The sequence below is a fragment of the Mus musculus genome, chromosome 18 (assembly GCF_000001635.26).
Source record: "Mus musculus strain C57BL/6J chromosome 18, GRCm38.p6 C57BL/6J".
NCBI classification, from domain to species: Eukaryota; Metazoa; Chordata; class Mammalia; order Rodentia; family Muridae; genus Mus; species Mus musculus.
The window spans coordinates 23,413,747-23,437,284 of record NC_000084.6 but is presented as its reverse complement, the minus strand read 5'-3'; the positions used below and the strand labels follow the sequence as shown (position 1 = coordinate 23,437,284).

Here is a 23,538-nt window from a genome sequence, read left to right as displayed (position 1 = left end):
GGAACAGAGGTTTTCAAAGTTGAAGATTATGCTGGGGAAATAACTGTATTGACATTTGGCACATGCAAGAGGCAAAGAACGGTTTGACGCTTTTCTAATTCATTATTTAAAAGGAGCTTTGCATTCTAAATTTAAACAGTCAGTTGTCAAACCTTCAACGAATAGGAAACAGTTGCCGAATGAAATCCAATGGCAGATATTAAATATAGGCACTTATAATATTAATGTTAATCTACCAATTTGTTTTGCTGCACTCAGTATAAGATTTTTACCTCATTGTTGATGCCACTACAGATTAATGTAAGCATAACTATAAAAAAATGAAAACTGTATTTTCTATTTTAACACTTAAAATAACCTCAAGATCGAGCCAGCTAGTAACTGGTTACCTTTTTCTGATTTTCTTTTTACTTTGATTTACCATGACAGTATTTCATTCCTTACAGGACAGACTGTTTTTTTTTTTAATGGAGAGTTATTCACTAAGCCTTTGAGTAATTTTAATTAAAATTCAGCTCAAATCAACCCCTTATGCTCGGAAAAAGCATCTGCCATGCTTTCCCCACTTAAGAACTTGAGCTGAAAATAAGAGCATTTTCCTGAAGTGAAAGTGCTGCGTCTGTGTGAGTTAAAATAGCTTCAGAGAACAATTTTCAACACATTCTGGAGAATTATGACTTTAAAAATGCAACTTTGAGAAAACAACACGGATGCCTTGTGGGACCTGACGCTACTTCTTACTATATGACACAATCACTTCTCCACAGCACGCACAGTTAATCCTTTGAACCCTCGCTGACTCTGGGTTCTTTCCTGTGACTCATAGAGAGTCTGTAGAATAAGGCCTACCAGATAAGAGAGCCTATTAGTATTTCTGAAGGAATTAATGAACTGATAATGATTGGCTATTATGACACAAAAACCTTGCCTTTGTCCACTTATTTCTTCGCATTGTATTAGCTGTAGTTACTGCTCCTAGCCTAGCCCAGAAAGTTCTCCCAGTAGAGCAATGCTCAAACTCCTGAGAATTTAGCCCCTTATTAATTTATTTATTCACTTTGCAGCCCGGTCACAGCGCCTTTCCTCCACTCCTCCCAGTCCCACCGTTCTACCCCTCCCCCATTTCCCCATCCTTCTCTCCTCAGAAAGGAGACAGAAAGATGAGATGTTTTATGCAAATAATAAAAGAAGAATCATTACAATGTATTTTTATTCTTTGGAAAAGTCACTTTTATCTTCCAGGAAATTCTTTAAAAAATATAAATCTATTTTTATCATGAATAGAGCTCTCTATGGATACATTATGACAACTACTGCAGGCACTAATTAGCCCAAATGAAAGTATTCTCTAGGTCAGTCTGGTTTTGCTTGAGGCAACAACTCTGTTTCTTGAGTTAGATCTTTTGGCTGTCTTAGAAAGGCCTGCAGCTCTAAGTTCCTAACCCTTTATTGGGGTGGCACTTGTATAACATGGATATTCATGTGACTGGTGGACCAGGAGTTTTGTCTCACAGTGGTCTAGGCCCAAGCCTCAGCACACAGCCATATTCACTACCCCGTGGAATGTATTAGAAAAGGATATGTCATAATTTCTGATTTCATAGAATACAGTGTTACCAATAATATACACCAAACTAGTGATTTTTTTGATCAAACCAATTTGGATCACTGAAAACAATTTAAAAAAATTTTCTTTTTGGTGGTACTGGGGGTCAAAGCCAGAAACTTGCACATAATTGGCAAGAGCTCTCCCAGCCATTTACATTTCTCAAAGTGCTCTTTTCAGGATGAAGTACAGTAATTGCAAATATAAATTAGATAGGCATACCACTCTCTGTGATCTCTTAAGAATACAGTACTGATTCCCACATAATTTAGCTCTTTCTAAAACTGTTTCTGCTGAATCTATATATTATAGGCAGTACAATAATTTCTCATTATATACATTTGTTCCATACAATGATTTTGAAGTAACCTTGTCTTCAACATGGATGTAATCACTTGTTCAAGGGCTCTAGCAATGCACACACAATAGTATTCTAAAATCTGAATAAAAAACCAGAACATTAAGTGCACATTTTATTAAATAGCCTCCAGTGCAACTCAGTCACCTCAAGGGATTTCAACTAGCATATTCAACCCACAGGCAGATGCAACAGCAATGTTCCTGTTGGTTTATAACAGGTCAGATATAGGGAGAATATATCCTTGTTCTCTCCCCTAACTTCAGAAATGTTAGAGATTCCTCTTTTCCAAGTCTTCAAATTACCATTATCTCTAATCATTTCTGTATATAAGCATTGGAATAATTTCTCTATGAATTTACTAAGAGTGATATTTTTACAAGTAATCTTTAGTGTGGGCTCGATTTGTCCATGGCTCATCTTCCTGTTTATACTATCCAGATGCTGGAGGGGTAGCCACAGGTAGACTGTCGCAACATCTCACCCTTATGCATTCCAACTCCTTTCCCCACCTTCACCCTGAACCTACTTGGTACAGGCTCCTTGTCTCTTGAAAGATGAGTCTGCCAAGAGTCCAGCAAACACCTTCCTATCAGCTCCTTTTAAAGCTACACATGGCTCCTTCTTCCCTAAATGGGTCTGACTGTGGCTTCTCTAATACAGTTCCCACTTGATTCTCTTCTTGTCTGTGGTAATTGTTCCCATTATTACTCGATAATGCCATTCTCTTTTCCTGTTCATTGGTGTTCTTCCTCTGTTAACTTTCACCTATGGGTACATGTGAGTTGGGATGGCACATCTCTTATGATATTAACTGCTTATACACAAGCTTATTAAACTTGTGGCCTTAATAAAACAAAAGCCTTTTTGTTCATTTTTCTTTATGAATCTTCTGCATTCCACTGTGGAGTTCTGCTGTGCCTGATACATGAAGCTATGATAATCTTCCTCTGTGTATTTTTTTACCCATGCTCTGTAAACTTCCTAAGGGAAGAATATTCAGATACTATACAGCAATTGTTCTGTGGTTTTTGGCCAAAGTACATGATGAATGAATGAAAAAGCAATCGAATGCCATGGCTTTCCTCACTATGAAAAGTAATTCATTTGCCCGATACTTTTATAAAAGTTACAAATGCTGGATGAAGATTGTCCCTACACACGTTCCACTATGTTCATAGTGACTTTATTTGTGTTAGCCAGAAGCTGGAAAGAACCCAGATGTTCCATGACGGAAGAATGGATACAGAAAATGTGGTTCATTTACACAATGGAATACTACTCAGCTATTAATAATGAGGACATTTTGCAGACAAATGGATGAGACTAGAAAATACCATTCTGAGTGAGTTAACTCAGACCCAAAAGGACATGCATGGTATGTACTCACTAATAAGTGTGGATATTAGCCAAAAAAAAAAAAAAAAGTACAGAATACCCAAGATACAGTCCACAGAACTCAAGAAAATTAACAATCTGAAGTGCCCAAGTGAGGATGCCTCAGTCCCACTTGGGAAGGAGAAGAAAGCAATCACAAGGGGGGAGAGAAGGAGGGACCTGACCTGGGAGGGAAAGTGAATGGATGGGAGGAGTTGGGGTAGAGGGGAACCTGATCTAGTATTGGGTGAGGGAAAAGGACTGAAGCCCTGAGGGACAGCAGAAAGAATTGAAACAGGAAATCTCAGGAGGTAGGAGGTTGGGGGGACCCTCCAGAATGCACCAGAGACTTGGTTAGAGACTCTTAGGACTCAAAGGGAGGGACCTTAGATGAAATGCCCAACAGTAGAGAGAGGGAACTTATAGATCTCACCTCCAGCAGAAAGACAGGGCATCAAATGAGGAAGTGGGGCCATCCCACAGTCACAATTCTGACCCATAATTGTTCCGGTCTGAAAGAATTACAGGGATGGAAATGGAGAGAAGCATGATCCAGTGACAGGCCCAAAGTGGGATCCAGCTCAAGGGGCGGTCCCAAGGCCTGACACTATTACTGAGACTATGGAGTGCTCACAAAAAGGGACCTAGCATGACCGCACTCTGGAAGACCAACAAGCATCTGAAAGAGTTGGATTGCACCCAGCTAATGGACAGAAGCAGGTGACCTCTGTTGTTGAATTAGGGAAAGGCTGAAAGAAGATGAGGAGAAGGGTGACCCTGTAGGAGGACCAGCAGTCTCAATTAATCTGGACCCGTGAGATCTCTCAAACACTGGACCACCAAACAGGCAGCATATACCAGCTGATATGAGGCCCCCAACACACATACAGCAGAGGACTGACAGGTCTGTGTTCATTCAGAGATGATGCACCTAACCCTCAAGAGACTGCAGGCCTCACTGAAGTTTAGAGGTCAGGTGGGGTGGGGAGTGGGCACATCCATGTGGAGACAGGGGCTGTGGAGGAGGTATGGGATGTGGAACAGTCAGAGGGTGGACAAGGGTGGGGTGGGGAATAAAATATGGGGTGTAAATAAATAGATAAATAAATTAAAAAAAGATTGCCCCTAAATATTTCCTTCTGCTTCAACATAACATTCTTCTGAACTTCTCATAAGTAGTGAAAAGGACCACTGAAAATGCCACTCAATCCTGCTTCCTAATAATGGAAGGTTTGGCCTAAACCTTCCAAAGTACCAGGAATGAAAGCAACAGTTACAAATGGTTCAGATATGAGAAGTGTACTATCCACGAGTCACAGGACTGTGACTGAGCTACAGCTCTACCATTACTGTTCCCTATCTGAGGAGTAGAGAATTATTGGATGTTGTGGTTCAAGGAAATGATGGTTAAAAGTCACTGCTAATTGAAAATGCTTCCCAGACTCTTAATGTTTTTTTTTTTTTTTTTTTTTTTTAAGAAGTCCCTAGACTTCACTCCAGAATGCTCTCAACAAACATTTTGCGATGATGTGAACTCTACAAAATAACAAAGCCAAGTCTGACTAGTCATTATTTTTTGGACCAATGAATGCTTGGTATGAATTTTTCAACGACCCCAAGATGTAACCAAATAGATCAAGTGGACTCTTTGTTCCTTTTGTTATGAACAAAGTTGCTCTTGTTCTATGGAATTAACAGATTTGATTATTTCATAATGTGGTCTAAGCTTGCTCTCCACTCTAATATTTTTGGACTTGGCCAAAGATGGTATTGATCCAGCAAGATATTAGAAAATTATAGGAGGGGGCTCTGAAATGGATGTAAAGTAAATAAATAAATAGTTGAACAAAAATTGTATTACAAATTAGATGGAGGGATGCAGATGAATAAACTATATTATGTATACACTTGTTTTTAAAAAGCAATGAGTCTATTATAAAGGCTGACCATAATCTCTTATGCATAGAAAACTCTCCCGTGCATGATTTATTTTCATGGGTACTTTTTCTTCAATCATATCTTTGCATACAATATTTGGTAATTTTAAGACAAGGAGAAGATAAACTGGTCAGAAAACATTTACAGGTAAACTGAGGATCGGGGAAACATCCGAGTATAATCTGTGTGTTGTTCAATGTAAAAACTGCAGAATTTTATCAATAAGAAACAATGGGCAAGAAAAATTAATCAAGGTCTAGGCACAACAATCTCCTTGGTGCTTGTCATTTCTGTAGTACTGACGCACTGCAGAGTATATACGTCAAGTCACTGCACAATACATATGTCAAGTCTGTAAGTACTATTCTCTGAAGTTGCACACCATTGTGCCTTTCAAGAGTCTTCAATCATTCTGAGAATCTTCTTCCCTAAAAAATAATATAGATTCAGAAGAAAGAAATGAACTTCCAGGGATCAGGATTTGCAAGGCTCAATACCTAAGCATAGAGGTTTGAAACTTTGGAGAACAGAATTGTATTACACTACACGCCCAGTTTTCATGACAGTCAAATGAACCAGTGAGTGAAAGGATTTGAGGGTAGAATATAAGATGCTATAGTTTTGAAGTGTTCACCTTCTTAAGGTGAAGGTTTGTAAGCCAAATCCTAGAATGATTAAGGTCCAGGAGAAGAAACTTTAGATTTATCTCAGAGAATTTGTATTTTCTATGTTCTCTATGGAGAATTTTCATGTTTCTGGTAGGTAGGTAGGAAGAGGAAGATAATATCAGTGTCTCCTGACTCATAGATCACTGCAATGGGTATTTCATTTTAATTTCTTCTAATACTATGTCTACAGAGTGTGAAGAATTGCATAATTTTGAATGTGCTGTTATTGTATGATGACATCAGCATTTCCTTAAAGCATCAGTCCTTTATGAGGACATCATTGTGCCATGGGCACTTTGCTGAACTCATCAATTGTTTAATAGAGCTCATCTCGTCTTGACACCTGGAGATTTTCATCTGTTGGTATCACAATACAACAGATGAGAATAAGAAGGTAACAATATTCAGCCCACATCACAGTTCATCAAAACATTATTGATCTACAAGAGCATGTAACCACTTCATCACATTTAGGCCATCTTGTACTTTACCAAGAGTATTTATTATATTTTCTTAACTATTTCATTTCCTCTTTCATTTCCTCTTTTATTTCTAAAAAATTTGTGTGGGAGAGCTATATATAGAATTATTCATGAAGTCCCACCATTTCCATTTTCTTGGACCTAGTTAGCACACTTCAAAACCAACTGCCTATGCCAATTGTGTGAGACCCCAGCCATCACAACTTAAAACAATGTTCCATATGGTCATCATGAAAGTGACAATGTCCCCAGCTATGTCTTGATATATTATTTCTGAGAACTTAGATGTCGACGAAAGATCTTAGAATGAGTTCTGTTGTGCCCACCTCAGGTGACCTAATCTTTATACTTCCATTTAGAAAAAATGGAATAATTACATGGCAATAATTATATGAGGCATCAATGTTTAGATTATTAAAAAATTGGCCTTGAGTTTAGCTCCTTGGTTTAGTTCAGCTTAGCATGAATAATTACAAATGAGGGAGTTAAAAGGACAGTGGAACTTGATGTATTTTATAGTTTCCTCACAGGAAAGCTTACAAGTTAATCTTGAGAGGCGAGTCTCTTCCAAGTACTAACTCCTACAAGCTACATAGTATAGTTCCTACTTTGAAAGAAAAAAGTAAGAGTTAGCGCTGTGTGTCTACAGCCATTCCTTTATCTCCCCCCTCAAATAGGGGGTCCTGTATTGCAGGTTTGCATAAAACTTGTTATGGAGCCAAGGTTGATTTTGAACTTCTCATTTTCCTATGCCATTTCCTGAGTACGGAAGTTACAGGGATACGTCACAGCGTCCTGCCTATGTGGTGCATGGGCTCACACTCAGGGCTTTGTGAATGTTAGCGAAACATTCTGCCAACCGAGGTATATTCCCAGCTCCTGAGTCATTTTTTATTTTCTCAAAAAAATATACATATCCCAACTGGAACAATAATCAAAACATTGTGTCACCCAAAGACCATTATAAACAAGTATATATTGCCTTCCAATTTTAATGATTATCCCAGTTTGAAAATAGGAAGTGAAATTTTATATGATCAGGAAGGGTTAACAAAGAGCTGAGAATAATTAATAAATAAAAACTAAAATGTTCTAGGGCTCCAAGTAAACAATGCCTCTCATGACATTGCACCTAGACCGGAAGAGGCACAGAAGGGCTGTGTGGACATGTGGTAGGCATGAGACATACTATGACAGAACATCTAGAGGGTACCACGCTCCACGGCAAGTTCAAGGTTAATTTTGTTGACCTCTGCTAGCAGGGTTGATAGCCCCCTGACTGAAGAAGACTTAAAGTACTTAAATAGTAGGTGAAAGGCAGCCAAACTGATCCAGTGATGGAAAAATAGAGGAATTTGTGATTAATTCTCACAAACATATGTGATGGATCACTACAATGCAGAAAGAGATGGAAAACTGTTTCATCATTAAAAGCAGTTCTGGGTCTTTTTTTGCTGGCATCACAACAGGTTACACTTAACTCAGGAAGAACATTTTTGGAAGCTCTCCTAATTACACCACCCAGAATCCAAAAAAAGGATCTAAGAAGTACCTTTGTGAGAAAAGATACCAGAACTTCTACTTAAGTAGAAACGCACACTCACTGGTGCTCCAGGGTGATGAACTGACCGCACAGGATTGATCAGGGTCTGCGTTTGAGCACTAAAGGATGTATTTTATTTTCAGAACTGCTTTGGTAAATCCTTTTGCCTGCTAGGCAATTAGTAGTAGGCAGAGACACTTATGAAGCTCACTCCTGATTTTGATAATAAAAGGAACTCATAGTTCTGGCTGCCTATCATTTTGTAGGCTTGTGAACATGCATGCACACATCTCCAGTGAAATGCCAGGAGAGTAACTTAGGGGTGTTAAATGTGAATGCCACAACACTGTCCTTTCCAAAAGGATTTAAGATCGATAGTACATTTATCAGAAGGGTAGGACTTTTGGGATTCCCTTTATTGATGTTGGAACTTAAAATTCAAATCAGAAAGATCTGACATCATTGTCACTTCAGCTCCAGTGTGACTGCAATCTTCTCCCTTGAATTTTATCCCTAACAGAGCCATCTGGAAGAAAGCCCTCTCCTTGATTTTCAGAACTATGTTTCTTGTTTTGCTTTTCTTTTGATTGATCTCTACCCTTTTTGGTGTGTGTTCTGAATTACTAATGCTGGGTACGATATAGAGAAAGAGAGTATAAAAACGTCTAGGAAAACATGGAACGTTGTCGAATACTGCCACCAAATGCCAAGGTCATGAGAGAAAGGACTTCCTTCCAGACTATCTTTGTGTTAAAGGAGCTGGATATAGTAGTAAAATTTTCACCCATCTCTCTTGGCAAGTATTCTTAGCTAGTGAAAGGCTTAAATTATGAGAAAATCATGACATGGCCTATTTTTATAGAATATACACTTGAACATAGGATAGAGAATATTCAGCTATAGCAAACAGATTTCTATATATAATCAAAATTATAAAAATGATAGCAGCTTTCTTTAGTGGGCAGTCTCATTTCCCATCTACCTAGACCTCATTAATGCATTAATTTAAATTTAATTTATGAGCAAATCATTGCAGCACCTTCCCCTCTCCTTTGTTCCACTCTTGACTTTTTTAAAACCATTGTTCAGAGCAATAGATTCATGTAATTTTGTTTTGTATAACATTTATTTTAAATTACCTTTGCTACAGAGTCTTGTTTTTCAATCTAAGGGACTAGCAATCAGCGTGAATTGTCAGAATGGAGACAATGCTGGGAAAGAGGAGCCACAGATAAGATGTGTATCTTCTCTGAAATCTGGAGAATAGCACTCTTATTAGGCAGATGAACCGAGGATGCCTTAATGAAGTAAAGCGGAAGGACACAGGTGTCCAAAGGACTTTTAAGCCCACGGACATTTTGAGATCTGGCTCCAGATCCCCATGAGCCAATGTTCACTGTCCTTTCTTGCATTGATTATTTCCAGGGAAGGATTTGGATTTTAGAAGTACTCTGTCCTGTAAGGACTAGAGAGAAAACGTTTGGGGATAGTGTACAAGGCTATCTATGGTTAACTATGTGTTTATCTTTTCAAATTCACTGCTATTCACTTCAGCCTCACATTTCTTCCTCTAGGAACATTAAACCATCAGTGGCTCTGTACACCAGGAAACTTCTCATCTTTGTCACATGAGAACTTTCATCCTGAGCCACCTTGCCATCTTTCCTTTTCTAGGGAATGCTTATTCATGTATTATGACCCAACAGCATCGCTGCTTTCTTCAGGACATCTTCTCTGGGGACTCTAAGCCTCATCCCACTTTCTATAGTCTTGGGCTCCATGTGCCCAGGCCATTTTGCTAGACAGTGCCCTCCTCTAAAGCATAACATGGATTAAGATTGACACACAATCTAATGCCAAGGCCCTATTCTGACAGACAGATGATCAGTCGTGTACTGTTGGCATGCTTCCAATGTTCTTGTGCTGTTGGGAGATAGAAACGGAACACAGAGAACTACATGTGACTTTATTTTGAAAATGTGTGTCTATGAGTTGGCAGATCACCTTTTATAACTACGACATGAAGATGTTATACCAAAGTGCAGCTACCTCTTGTAGATTTCTAAAGAATTAGAAAAAAGGGTGTTGCCACCCCCCAGTGGCCCAAATTTAGTTGCAAATGTCTACACCTCTGCAAAGTTTTATCTCAAAACAGAACTTCAGAATTTCAAAAATCCCCCTTTTATAATAAATGCATACTTTCTTACTTTCTCATATCACTATACTTATGTGCATTACGTAGAAAACAGGTTTACATTTAAATAATTTAAATAAACCATACACAATAGTGGTCCAAGTCACTCATTTATGAATGAGTGATTTTGAGCTATCACCGGAATTTACCCACACAAGGGAGATGATAAATCTTGTTCATCTATGAATAATTTAATTCTTTCTGCTGCAGGCATTGCTATATACTGAACCCACACAAAATATAGAAACAATCCTGGCAAGGCCAGCTGTGTCTGCTACTGCTGTTTGCTTTGAGCAGAGATGTAGTTAATGTGTATATTCGTAGACTTGTAAAAGCATTTGCGCGTGTGTGTGTGTGTGTGTGTGTGTGTGTGTCTACACGCACATGAGCAGCTTTGATGGCCTGTGCAGGAAGTGTTTTGGCTCCTCTTTTAGCAAATGCATATCTAACTAAGGCAGGCAGTAGCATCAGAATTTTCTTCATCCCTTTTCCTTAGATTACCAGTAATGGTTTGGCAGAAAGCCTGGTGCAATTGTCCCCAAGTGCTGTAACACCAATTGGTGAGGGCATTTAAAGAGAATTTTTTGTATTAACTCTTATCTTACCTCATTAGGAAGTAAAACTTATTTATATCTTTGCACCCTTTGACATTTATATCTATATATTTAGTGTTGAAAAGAGTATGAAAATGCTCACAGCAAATACAGAGAAGTATCTGATTCTTATTACTAAGTCTCCAAGGAACACTTCCAGAGATTCATGCTTACTTCAAAATATTTTATTACATTATTTAATTTGGTTGTGTGTATTTGTGTGTGAGTGTGCATGTCTCAGTACACATGTAGTGGTCAGAGGATAGCCTGCAAGAGGTGGTCCTCTCCTTCTATCATGTGGGTCCTAGGAATTTAATGTCAAACAAGCTTGGCAGTAAATGCCTTCATCCACTGAGCCATGTCAGAGGCCTAGCTTACGTATTCTTAAAAGTTTGCAAAAGCATAAAAATGCCAAAAAAAAAAAAACCCTCTATGCTTGTGATTTAATTTCTTATCCACAATTTCTTCTTGTTTTCCAAATGTTATAGATATAAAATTTCTTTGGTTTTTCCTGTTGTAGCAATATGTCAGGCTCCAGATAAACTTCTGTTTAAGTTTAAAAAAATAAAAAACCAGTGAAGTTCAGTGGCTACATGTAAATGACCTTCATACAATTCTGCCTACAGCGAGAAATGCGATGGGTAATTCTCAGAAAGCATACTCTGATAGAATAAGTTATTGCCTAAGACAAAAGCAGGCTTTTCTGCAAGCTGTATTGTGTCTTTGAGGCCACTAGGGCATCATATAGAAGCTGAAGCAATAATTTACCCCTATGCAATGAAACAATAATGTAACTTGCACACTAGGACTCTTTGCCTCATTACACTAAACGCTTCCCTCATGTCATTTAAAGGAGAGATTGTAATACTGTAAATCTAAGCAACTGAGATTTATGTTCCCATGTTTGGCAAATGGTTATGCAGGATATTTTCCAGCCTTCTAAATGTTTTAGGTGCTAGGCAGTTTCAAAATGTGGATTATAACAGGCTTCATAACTTAATGCATTGGAAGAATGCAGTTGTCTGCTTCTTTGAAGCATTTCTTAAAACAGATTAGGATGAGCCCACAGAGCTCAAAAGAAACCTGCAGATCCCACTTCAGTGATCATTTGGAGATGTTGCAGACATCATGGTGCTTTCTAAATTTTATCAAAACCCCAAGGTAAAATATAAACAAAATGTAATCACAGAAAAGTATTGTGATAAGAATTTCTTCTACCAGAGGAAGGTAGAAAAACTGCTGGTGTACAAGCATGGGGACTTGAGGTGAATTTCCCACAAGCCCCAGAAAAAGTTAGCAGGTAGCATGCTTGTTACCACAGTACTTGGGAGGCAGGAGATAGCTGACCTTTGGGAGCTCACACACCTATCAGCCAGTGTAGCCTATTAGTTGATTTCTAGTCTTGTAAGAGAACTTGCTTCTAAGTAAGTAAGTAAGTAAGTAAGTAAGTAAATAGACAGACAGACAGACAGACAGACAGACAGACAGACAGACAAGCAGATGGATAGACAAATGAATGAATACATAAATGAATAATGTGGTGAGTACTTAGGAGATGACACTGTCCTTTGCCCTCTATGTGGATACACACATGGACACACACACCCGCACTCACACACATGTGAGCCCCATGCACAAGCACTTGTATACAAATGCTTACCTGTACATGCATGAACATAGATACACAAATACATGTAAAATTATGCTTCCCATAACTTTGGCCAAATTACTTCTCTTTCTATAAGGTAAAATGAAAATATACCTCCAAATTATTTTAAAATATACTTATCTCCTAGTTAACATGGAAGAGGGATGAAAATTGCTAATTAAAGACAACCAGAGTAATCCTATCAGACTGGACACGTGACAAAGAACAGCCCTGCACTGTCACAGCTGCCTACCGTGATATCTACACATCACTCACATATCTGGGACACTCTTTGGATAGAGTTACTTTTTGAAAGCATCCAATGAATGGAGTAAGTCGTAGTTTACACAGTCATTGCACTTCAGCACTTCAACATAACACACATTCTATTAAGGAAAGTGGGTAATTGTTTTAGTTATGTTTTAGTCATTTGTTAGTCTTCTTTCATAGGAAAATTCTCTCAGGTGATAACTTTACAAAATAATTTTATTAAAGTCAACACTTTTTTTCAAAGCTTTAATATTTTGATTTTGAAGCATGTGAGGATAAAACAATCAAGAAATAGATGTTGAAATTGAGGGAGGCTTTCCTCTTCAGAAGGTTTTTTTTTTTTCCTTTTTTTTTTAATTAGGTATTTTCCTCGTTTACATTTTCAATGCTATCCCAAAAGTTCCCCATACCCACCCTCCCAATCCCCTACCCACCCCTTTTTGGCCCTCTTCAGAAGGTTTTAACCCAGAAATAAACACTAACTTAATAGGTTAATAATGCAAGGCCACATTGTAAAAAAGGAGTAACAATGTAAGACTTTTTTTCAAAGATGGGTTAAAAAGTTCTGAGTGATATTCTCATTTTTGATGTATCCCAAATAATATATGCCAATAGCAATAAATATTACTGAGTGGTGTTTCAATTTAAAAATAATGCTTTTTACCAAGAGAATGAAAATAAATTAGCAAATAGTGAAGACATTTATAAAAGTCCTTTAAAAATTCTTAACTTTATGTTCTCAAAGTATTACACGAGCTAGAATATTATGTTATAAATTGTTTTAAAATATACTTATTTTACTTTTAACTTATGCATATGTGTGTGCATGCATGTGTGTGTGCATTTGTGCATGCATGTGTGCATGTATGTGTGTGCAGGTGTGTGTGCATTTGTACATGCATGTGTGTGTGTGTGTGTGTGTGGTGTGTGTGTGTGTGTGTGTGTGTGTGTGTGTGTGTGGTGTGTGTGTGTGTGTGTGTGTGTGTGTGTGTGTGTGTGTGTGGTGTGTGTGTGTGTAACTGTGTGGATGCAGTGTCACAGAGGCCAGAGGCATTGAATCCTCTGGAGCTAGACTTCTAGGAAGTTATGAATTCCTGGATATGGATTCTAGGCACTATCCCTAGTGTTTTATGTGTTCTTAATACAACATAACAGGTATAATTGAAATAGAATTTACTAAGCTATATTTGATGATGTGGAACATTCTTTCTGTGTGTCTCTTTCTTTGCCCTCTCAAACTCTATCTTAGAAAACAGTAAACTTAAAGTGATGTGAGCCTGTGCGTGTAGAACATTCCTGAAGCCTTATTGTTAGTATAGGCCAGGATCTCTAAGAGGGAGATAAAATCTATAGCAATTTGCTTGATTCAGAATCTGAAACATCCCTCAAAGCATTTCCTAGAATTGCTGCTACCAAGAACACATGTTAAATTTGCTGACTTAAATTACAGTTCCAGGGACCCCAGCAAAGTGCCTTAAAATGTGTAATCTTTCAAATGTCTCATTACTATTAGATCTTATCCCAGATTTTATCTCAGCATTCACAGATAGGCACGTACAGGGCTTGATCGATATGGGTGTTATTCAAGACTATGTTTTTCTAAGGTACGTTTTATTACTGTTCCTGTTTCGAAGACTAGTCCTCTTACTTCACTTAGTGGTAAAGGTGCGGATTAAACTTGCATTCAATTATTTTTCATCCAGTTCTCTATATGCATGAGCAGTTTGTAAATATGGGAAAATGAACATTTCATAGCTGCTCTTCACATTCTGTAGGAGCTCCATATTAGAAGTTTCTCTGAATTCTCCAATTTATGGCCAGGAGTACCCAATGATTGGCAGGAAAATGACCAAACTCTTAACATTGTATAAGATGGGAGCATTGCAAAAGTGGCAAGGACTCGATAGCCAAAGATCTAAGGAATGAGAGTCAGAAGATGTGACCAGGACAAAAGATGTCAGCATTACATCATCCCATCACATGCTCACATATTCCCCAGTGTAGAGCAGTGCAGCAGCATTCCCCAGTGTATGCACAGGTGTGTAATACTTTATGACTAGGCTCTGGAGGCTTGGGGATGCTTAATCATGTGCGAGTTTGGAAATTTACTGGATGGAGCTCTCTATAGATATTGCAGTCCTTCCTCTTTGCAGACATGTTGGTAGGATTGCGTTTCCTACCCTGCTAAGATAGCTAGGTGTGGCCAGGCAGTGGTGGTGCATGCCTTTAATCTTAGCACTTGAGAGGCAGAGGCAGGTGGACTTCTGAGTTCGAGGCCAGCCTGGTCTACAGAGTGAGATCCAGGACAGCCAGGGCTACACAGAGAAATTCTGTCTCAACAAACAAACATAGCTAGGTGACTATATATGTATATTTTGGCCAAGGAAGAGATGAGTATTGAAGTGTAGAGAAAGCCTTCAGTCAACATATAATGACTTAGTGGCTCACATGAGAGGAAATTCTAGTTTCCTATATCTCACTGAGACTGGGGCTTGCCTTCTCAGGAAGCCACACCTAGTACATTTGTCTATGCTGTAATTTAAACATATATAATAAGAAAACTACATATGTGTCTTACCTACAAAATAGTGTGCAATATTAGATTTACTTACACAAGTGTACAATGTTCACAGAAGCCAGAAAGGGCATGCTATGCAGGTGCTGGGAACTGAACCCACAGCCTATGCAGGAGCAGTAAGTGCTCTGAGCTGGTGAGCTACCCCTTCAGTCAGAGCTCTGAAAAAGAATAGTTACATTTACTTGAGGTTTTAGCAGATGACAACTTTTCAGTAAGTTTGTTTCTATAAATGTATAGTAACGGCAGTCTAAGATTTAGAACTACTTTTATGTTAGAAGATCAGCTTCATTAAAAAACTCCTTCTACACCTTTTTATAAAACCAGGGAGGTATTTATACTCCTGAACTGTGATAATTTGGGTGAATCTGTTTCTGTCAGTGATCACAGATATGTGACCTGCAGAGTCACATAGGTATGAGCAGAAAAAAGGAAATGGAATTATAAAGGAGAAGTAATAAAAAGAAATCTATTATTATTTGGAAAACTATAGAGATATTCATTTTTTCATAACTCTGGGTGACAACATATTTATTTTGCAAAACTGCAAAGTCCAGTTTTATTTATGCAAACAAACTGATATCTGATAATAAATGGTATGTGAAAATTGAGCATTTTCAGGTCTCTTGATATTACTGACTAATAAAAGTATTTCTAGGTATGGTCTTATTATTTAGTTCAGGCTAGCTTGGGACTCATTATATGGTTCAAACTAGCCCTGAACTCATTATTATCCTGCCTCAGTCTCCAAAATTCTATGATTTCAAGTGTGAACCATCATGTCAAGAAGTGTGCATTTTTTAAAAGTCCAAATAATACCAAGCTACCCTAATACTTGACTTATTGTGAGGGAAATGCTAATTGCTGAGAAAGAAAAAAAAGAGTTTTATTAAACAGGGTGAGATCAACTCAAGAGGAAAAGAGAAATGAAAGAATATTTATAGAGGTATTACATCCAAGGCCATTGTCCAGAGGAAGGCGTAAGTAAATAATCCCATAGCCTAGAACAGATAAGGAGAAAGCAGGAGTTTGCCCCCTCTCCCCACTAGTTGGAAGCTAACATCTGATCACTGTCAAACAGGTAGTCTTCATTTCTCCCATAAATTAAATAGAAAAGAATACATCTTCATATGTTCTTGTAGGAATTTTCAGATTCACATAGTAGATTTAAACATTTTATTATTGTCAGATATTTGTTTAAAGATTACTTTGGTCCCATCTATATTAAAGCTCTTCTCTTCGTGGAGGAGGGAGAGAACTATGTGAACATAACATAAGGCAGATGTCTTCACTTCCTTAAACTAAAGATTTGGCATATCAAGGACACATAATAAATGTATGAAAAACTTACAAATAGTCCAAAGAGTCAAACTTGATTAAACAGCTTTACTAAATATCAGCTTCTTTTGGTCCCCACTGATTACATTCAATTTATCAGTAGCCAAAGAGCCTTTCGTTCTTAGCATATGCTGAGAGTAATATCACATCAATGCTGTGCTTCAAGGCAATAAATTTAAGGGAAAAAAAATGAAAGCAACACTGTCAACTGAGAATCCAGTGTTTTCTCAGGGTTGGTGTTCCGGCAGCTCATAAGATGATTCATTCTAATTGAGTTTCTCAATGGTTTGTCTCCTGATGTGCTATTGAGTGTTCCTGGTGAAGTTTGTGTGTACGTGTGTGCATGTGTGTTCATTTGTGTTCATTTGTGTTCATATGCATGTAGAAGCCAAAAACCTTGGGCATCATTCAACAGGTACCATCTGCTTCATTTTTGTGTGTGTGTGACTGGGGCTCTCACTGGTCTGGGACTTTCCACATAGACTAATCTGGCTTGCCATCAAACCTCAAGGATTTGGTTGTCTCTGCCTTTCTAGAACTGGGATTCCATGTTCTTGTTTCAACACATGGCTTTTTATCTCTGGGTTCTGGAAATAAACTAATGTAACCCTCTTGCTTATAAGGTAAGCATCTTACTGAGCCATCCACACAGCCTGGGCATGATTCAGGGAACCTCCTAGTTTCCACATGCTGTGACTGTCCTTTGACTAAAACCTCTCTGATAATGTGCAGCTGACTCATCCATTTTACTGCTAATGTGTTCCCTGTTATCAGTTGGCCTTACTTGGCAATAAAATGAACATTAAAAGTGGGGCCACTTTTCCAGAAGAATGACCCCCACTAAACAAGCAAACATTTCCTGACTCTACTTGGCATTTAGCATCATTAGTGATAACTATGCTAGGTCAAAACATATAGGATGAATATAAGTAAATAAAGAAAAAAGGGACCACCCAAAAATGACAGCCGTGGAAACAGTTGATTATTCATTCCTTAAACCTGTAGCGCTATTAGAGATGTTGGGAACTTCAGGTGAACTCTGAAGGTAGGAAGACATGGTGAGTGACCCATGAGGCGAAAGTTGAAGAGCAACAAGCACTCTGGGAAAGGAAAGATGCCTCTGCACTCTCACACACTGCCTGCTATATGACAGATCCTGGAGGCTGGAGTAATGCTTGACTCAAGTGTTGGTGATGACCAGCTAAGGAGTGGACAGGAGGCAAAGACTGACACTCTGTGACAGGCCTTGTAGGCTGTGTTAGAGATGGTACAGTCTTATTTTGAAGGCCTCTGGAGTTCTCTAATCACTAGTGACTTTGGTTCTTAGAACACAGATGTATTTGTCCAGCATGAGACATGACCATTGGGTGGTGATGGTATGGAAGGGGACTAGAGGCAGAAGAATAACTGTAAGAATAAAACAGCAACCAATAAGGCAATGGAGACCCAAAGCAGAGCAAGCGCAGAGGAAGCAGAGGGCGGAGGAGATTAACTTACAAAAGTCTAAAAAGATGTGGTAATACTAAATACAGGCATGGAGAAAGCCGGAAGAGTCAAGTTTTCAGAACAGCTGAAGTGACTGGAGTGGGTGGATTAGAGACTAAAGAGATTATCAAGGACAGTGGCCTGTGAGGGACAAACAAAAGGGTTGCTCTATATTGTAGGCAGAGAATAAGAAGCTGGAGGACATGGGCCTCCAATCAGTGAGCATATACAGTTTTTGCCAAGACATCTTAAACCAATCCTAACACAACTAGAACATAAAGGACAGATAAATCAGAAAAATTACCCCAAATAATCAGTGGCAATAGCAGGCTGCGCAGACTATGGAGGAAGAAGATGTGTTCTTTTTTGTTGTTATTTGTTTTATTTTTGTTTTTGTTTTATTTCTCTGTTAACAGACTTTATTTATTTTTTAGGCTCATATATTTTATTTATTTATTTATTTTTATTACATATTTTCCTCAATTACATTTCCAATGCTATCCCAGAAGTCCCCCATACCCTCCCTCCCACCTCCCACTTCCCTACCCACTCATTCCTTTTTTTTTTTTTTTTTTTTTTTTTTTTTGGCCCTGGCGTTTCCCTGTACTGGGGCATATACAGTTTGCGTGTCCAATGGGCCTCTCTTTCCAGTGATGGCCGACTAGGCCAAAGAAGATGTGTTCTAAGGAATGGTAGCTATTAGTTCAGTAGAGTGAACAGTCGTCTCTTGTATTAGTCATGACGGAGATACTTAGACCCAGAGCTCTACTCAAGTAAGTAAAAGTATAAGAAATTCAAAGAGGGGCAGAGTTAATCACAACACGAGAGCTTGGCAAATGAAAACTTAGAAATCAGGGCACCGGTGAGATGGCGCAACGGATAAAATCACTTGTCATGTGACCCTGGCAACCTGAGTTTGATTCCTGTAACCCACATAGAGATGGAAAGAGAGAATCGACTCCACAAAACCTGACCTCTGACTTCCACACAGGTGCTGCGATGTGCGCACCCCATCCTTCACGCACATACACAATAAAAATAATAAATAAAAGTTTTACAAATTAGAAAGACAAGAGATAACTTAAACTTTAAAGCTCAAAGTTTTGCCCCTTGGAATATGACTATTCAGGCAAATGACTGACGAACACAGTTTCCTCTGGTGGCCTGACTGACTTCATTAATAATGTCAAAGTTTTTGGCCAAGTATATGCTGGGATCTGGAAAGACCAGGTCTTCTACTAAGACAGAGTGAACATGAATGAGCCTTTGCTCATTAGGCCTACATGCGGGCTCCTGTCACAGAGAGAGCTCAAGTCCCCTGCACTTTGCTGAAGGTATTTCTAGTCTGCTACCTGCCACCTTCTCTGCAGAAAAGCATCACCCTAACTAGGTCTCTGTTTACCCCTACAAGGGATTTCTACCACCCATTCCTTTAGTCATTTTGAAATATAAGTAGCTCAAGCTACCCAAACTTGCAGTGAGCCTGCTAACTTTGACTACCAAATGCTGGAATTATAGGTTAGTGCCACCAGGTTCAATGAGTGATTGTCAAGATACATTTTCAACATAAATCGAAGTTATGACATGTATTAAGGAGACGACACTGCGAGTGAACATGTGATGGGAAATAACAGAGACATATCCAATAACATGTGAGGTATAATCAGTAGATACATACTAAAAGGCTACAACCTTCACCATGTCTAAAGGAAGACAATCCAAGTTTTCTACCTCATTATGGAACTAGAAACTTTAACAATGATCCAACAGTGGGGGCCACATATTTAATCCCCCCATTAGTATTAGACATGTTGTTAAAAAATCTTACATGTTAGAAATTTGTACTCTGAACTTTTTCTTTTAACATAGTGAAAACCAAAAAAGCCAAATCTCAATATAGCAAGAAGTAAATCGTGGTGTACCCAAACCAGGTGTATAATGACAGGCGTGTGTGTATATCTCTGCACGAACTGCGTTGTGCTCCATACACTCACAAATTTATGCCAGCCTCATTCTTAAAGTCAGCTGTTAAGGACACAGCCACACATACACTATTACCAGCCTCTTGAAATGACTAGGAAAAATTTGCTAAGTTACTGTCTGCTTATAGGGAATAGAGAATAACTTGCAATTTGTGCAATTTAATGAGTTAATTCTAAGGATCACTAAACACTAACTACAATTTCAACAAACTGCCTAAAAACTCTTCTAAGGATAAATATTTCTAACAAAATACTTAAGTTTCCAATCCACAAAGGACAACATTAAAACACTCTTGACAGGTTCTTCCTCCCAGACAGGGCTTGGGTACTGAGCCTCATCATTTCTTAGAAACCTTGAAGGAGGGGGAAGCTAAGGGGGTAACTGGTACACCAGGCTGTGCTGACCACTTCTGGACTCTGCTAATTTCACATTTTGTTTGTCCTTGCTCTGCTGCGCAGCAGTTCTAAGTTCAACTCTGTTCTTACAATGCCTACCTTTTTGGCTTAGAAGAGTGACTAAGTGACATACTACATCACTTTTTATTATCAAAGTTGTGTGATAGAAGCCATATTAAACCACTCATTGCTTGCATCTATTTCAGTCTGGTCTATTTGGCAGAGCAAACCCAGGCTAGTTACACGGAACCACTCTTCAGCCCCACATTCTGTCAGGGGAGCGTCAGCCTGCTTATTTTCCCCATATAAAGGAGAATATCCAATTCTCGCCTTGTACTCGGTGACTATTATGGACAATATTTATTCAGAAGGAATGCTGTGTGAGTTTGGAAAAGCTGTCGCTAAGAGGAGAGGGAAAGGTCGCTTGACCAAACAAGAAACAAAACCTATACATGGGCAAAACATGAGGAACTGAAGTTTGCCTTTCTCCTTGTGATGGAGCATTTAAATAGCCAAAACACAGCGTGGTGATTGTAAATTTAATGACTTTCCCTCCCTCCTCTTCTCTGGAGTTCTTTATAATCAGAACGCCCCCATTCACTTAGCAGATACCAGCTCTTTTGGAGAGGTATTGCTTAGAATTAATGAGGTAATGCCCCAAAACAACTGCTATTTATACATTGTCTTCTCTGATAGAGGCTGCCTGCGTTTTTTCTGCCACCTCTTCAAAGATGGGGTTCGTTCTAATGGTTAGAGTACCACAAGAAAAGAGCTCTCTCTCTCTCTCTCTCTCTCTCTCTCTCTCTCTCTCTCTCTCTCTCTCCCCTTTAAAACATCTTATCTTCATCATCTACATTTGAACACAGTGCCATCCCAGGGAAGCTGTGCTCCATTTTACAGTCTTCTCCCGCATAATTCCTAACTCCATAAGCCTTAGGTGCTTGAGGGTTAACGGCAAAGAACAAGCCTACAAGCTTCTTTCAAGTTACAACTCTGAAATGCAAACTTGAAACAGCCTCACACAGGTACTGGGTTTCTTTCTGCCACTCAGAATGCCCAAGGCCACCTACTTCCAGAAAGAAAAGCAGCTTCATCCAGACACAAGGAAATCTCCCCGATCGATCTTTCATTCATACCAACTACAAAGCCAAAGTCAACATCCACCTTTCCAGAGATGCACCTCCAAGTACCAGTGTTCTCACTTACCCTGGACCAGGTACAGCATCCTTTCTTCAACCTTTTTAGTTCCAGTTCATCTAGAGCACACAGTGATTGCTATCACGTTCATGGGAGAACAGATTTAGCCAATTGTCTAATTACCCCTGAGATCATAACCAATTCTGAAATTCTAGGGAGAGACAGGAGTTTAAAAACCCGGCTTCCAGTTTCTGGCGTCCACTGTGTCTATCTTTAACTTGAAAACGATTTGGTTTCACATTCCACTGAAGTCCCACTGGCAGATGCCTTTGGTAAACTCACCAATGGCAGGCTTTCAAAGGTCTCCCTCGGCCCCTCCCTCCCAGGGAGCTTCCGCCCATTTCTTCTAAAGCTGGTTTACTCAGCTGTCCTTTACCTGTATCCTCGTGTGTAAAAGGAACTGCGTTCATTGAAGGCTATTACAGAAACCTTTGCAAGCTGAAGATCAGCTGAGGACTCGCTGGCTTCCCCTGCCATCACCCCACCCCCACCTCACGGACAGAAACCAACTGACTTCCAAACTTGGCTGCCTGAAAAAGAATGTCCTCTGATTGGCATTCCTGGAGGCAGAGAGCCAGGCAGCCAGAGCTTGGCAAATGGCTTCCCCGGGGAAATACAGCACAAACAAGGAACTTTCCTGGATTTTATTTCAGTTTAAGGAAACTCCAAAGACTATGTTCAAATTTTAAAGATATTTTGGTTGAAGTTCACGCTTATGTTTTTTCTACCTGGTTATCATTTTACCCAGAATAACTAGGGCTACAGAGAAAGAGCAAGATAGCAAAACTATAATTGAACATGGTATAAACTTTGTTTGGGGACCCATTAGAAAATGAAAAGAGCCACAGAGGCCACTTTACAGTGTGCTAAGGACAACAGGCCAATGGGTGGACTTCCTGAGAAAGAAAATAATGTTATAGAACTGACTTCATTTGGCTTTTGTTTTATACTCCGAGCTGCAAGGGAAGAACAGGGGAGAAACACTTGCTTTTCCCAGGAAGCCTTCTTTTTTTCAGGGTTGTCTTATAACACTTTAGCACACGCTGGGAAACAAAGTGTGTGTGTGTGTGTGTGTGTGTGTGTGTGTGTGTGTGTGTGTGTGAAGGGAAACTAAGTGTCCTATTTTGCTTTCTATTGCTATGATAAACACAACTGTCCAAACCGATCTGGTGAGGAAAAGGTTTATTCGGCTCACATGTCCCAATCAGTCTGTTTTTGAGAGAAGTCAACGCAGGAACTCAGGCAGAAACCTGGCGGTAGAGCTGCTTACTGGCTTGCTCCCCATTCCTTGCTTGGCTAAGGAATGCCAATTGCCTTCTTATTTAATCTAATACTAACTGCCCTGGGAGGGCACTGCCTACAAGAGTTAGGTCCTTCCACATTAATTCTTAGTCAAGAAAATGCCCCACAGATTTGCCCACAGGACAATCTTATGGTGAAATTTCCTTAGTTGACATTTCTTTTTCCATGACTCTATCATGTGTCAAGTTGATCATCATCATCATTAACAACAACAACAACAAAACAAGTAAACAAAAGAAAACCCACAAAAACAACTCATCAGCCCACTGGGTGAAGAGAAGAGCTAGAGAACAAAGACCATTCATCAAACAGAGCTCAACAAGGAAGAGTCATGGGTGGGTCTCTCTAACACCATACAGAATCTGTGCTTAGCATTCTCTTATTTGTCACTGGGTTCCAAATATTATCTGTTACTGAAAATATGCTTCCTTTGCTCAGAGTAGTGTATGTACTACATGCAACTTGATGAACCATGTAGCCTCTTCAAATGCCTGGTGAAGATAGTACAACTTTGGTGGCTGTCTGAGTCATAAGATGAAGCATTGCCAGGTCTCAACAACTGTCAGCTGGCTGGGATCACAGTGCT

The 23,538-nt window shown here is 39.1% G+C and overlaps 1 protein-coding gene across 28 annotated transcripts in view; it reads right to left on the bottom strand.

The window, feature by feature from the left end:
* The window catches only part of Dtna (dystrobrevin alpha), a 349,714-nt gene that overhangs the window by 222,435 nt on the left and 103,741 nt on the right, over positions 1–23,538 (bottom strand). For 6 of the 28 annotated variants that reach the window (NM_001285807.1, NM_207650.4, NM_001361217.1 and 3 more), the window contains exon 1: positions 21,660–21,876. The exons of 5 other annotated variants lie outside the window; for them this stretch is intronic. The gene's annotated coding sequence lies outside the window, so the exon portion shown is untranslated. Of the gene's footprint in view, positions 1–21,659; positions 21,955–22,026; positions 22,166–23,538 lie in introns of those variants that run through there. 17 more of the 28 variants (XR_003952497.1, XR_003952501.1, XM_030250325.1 and 14 more) reach the window with 10 other exon arrangements.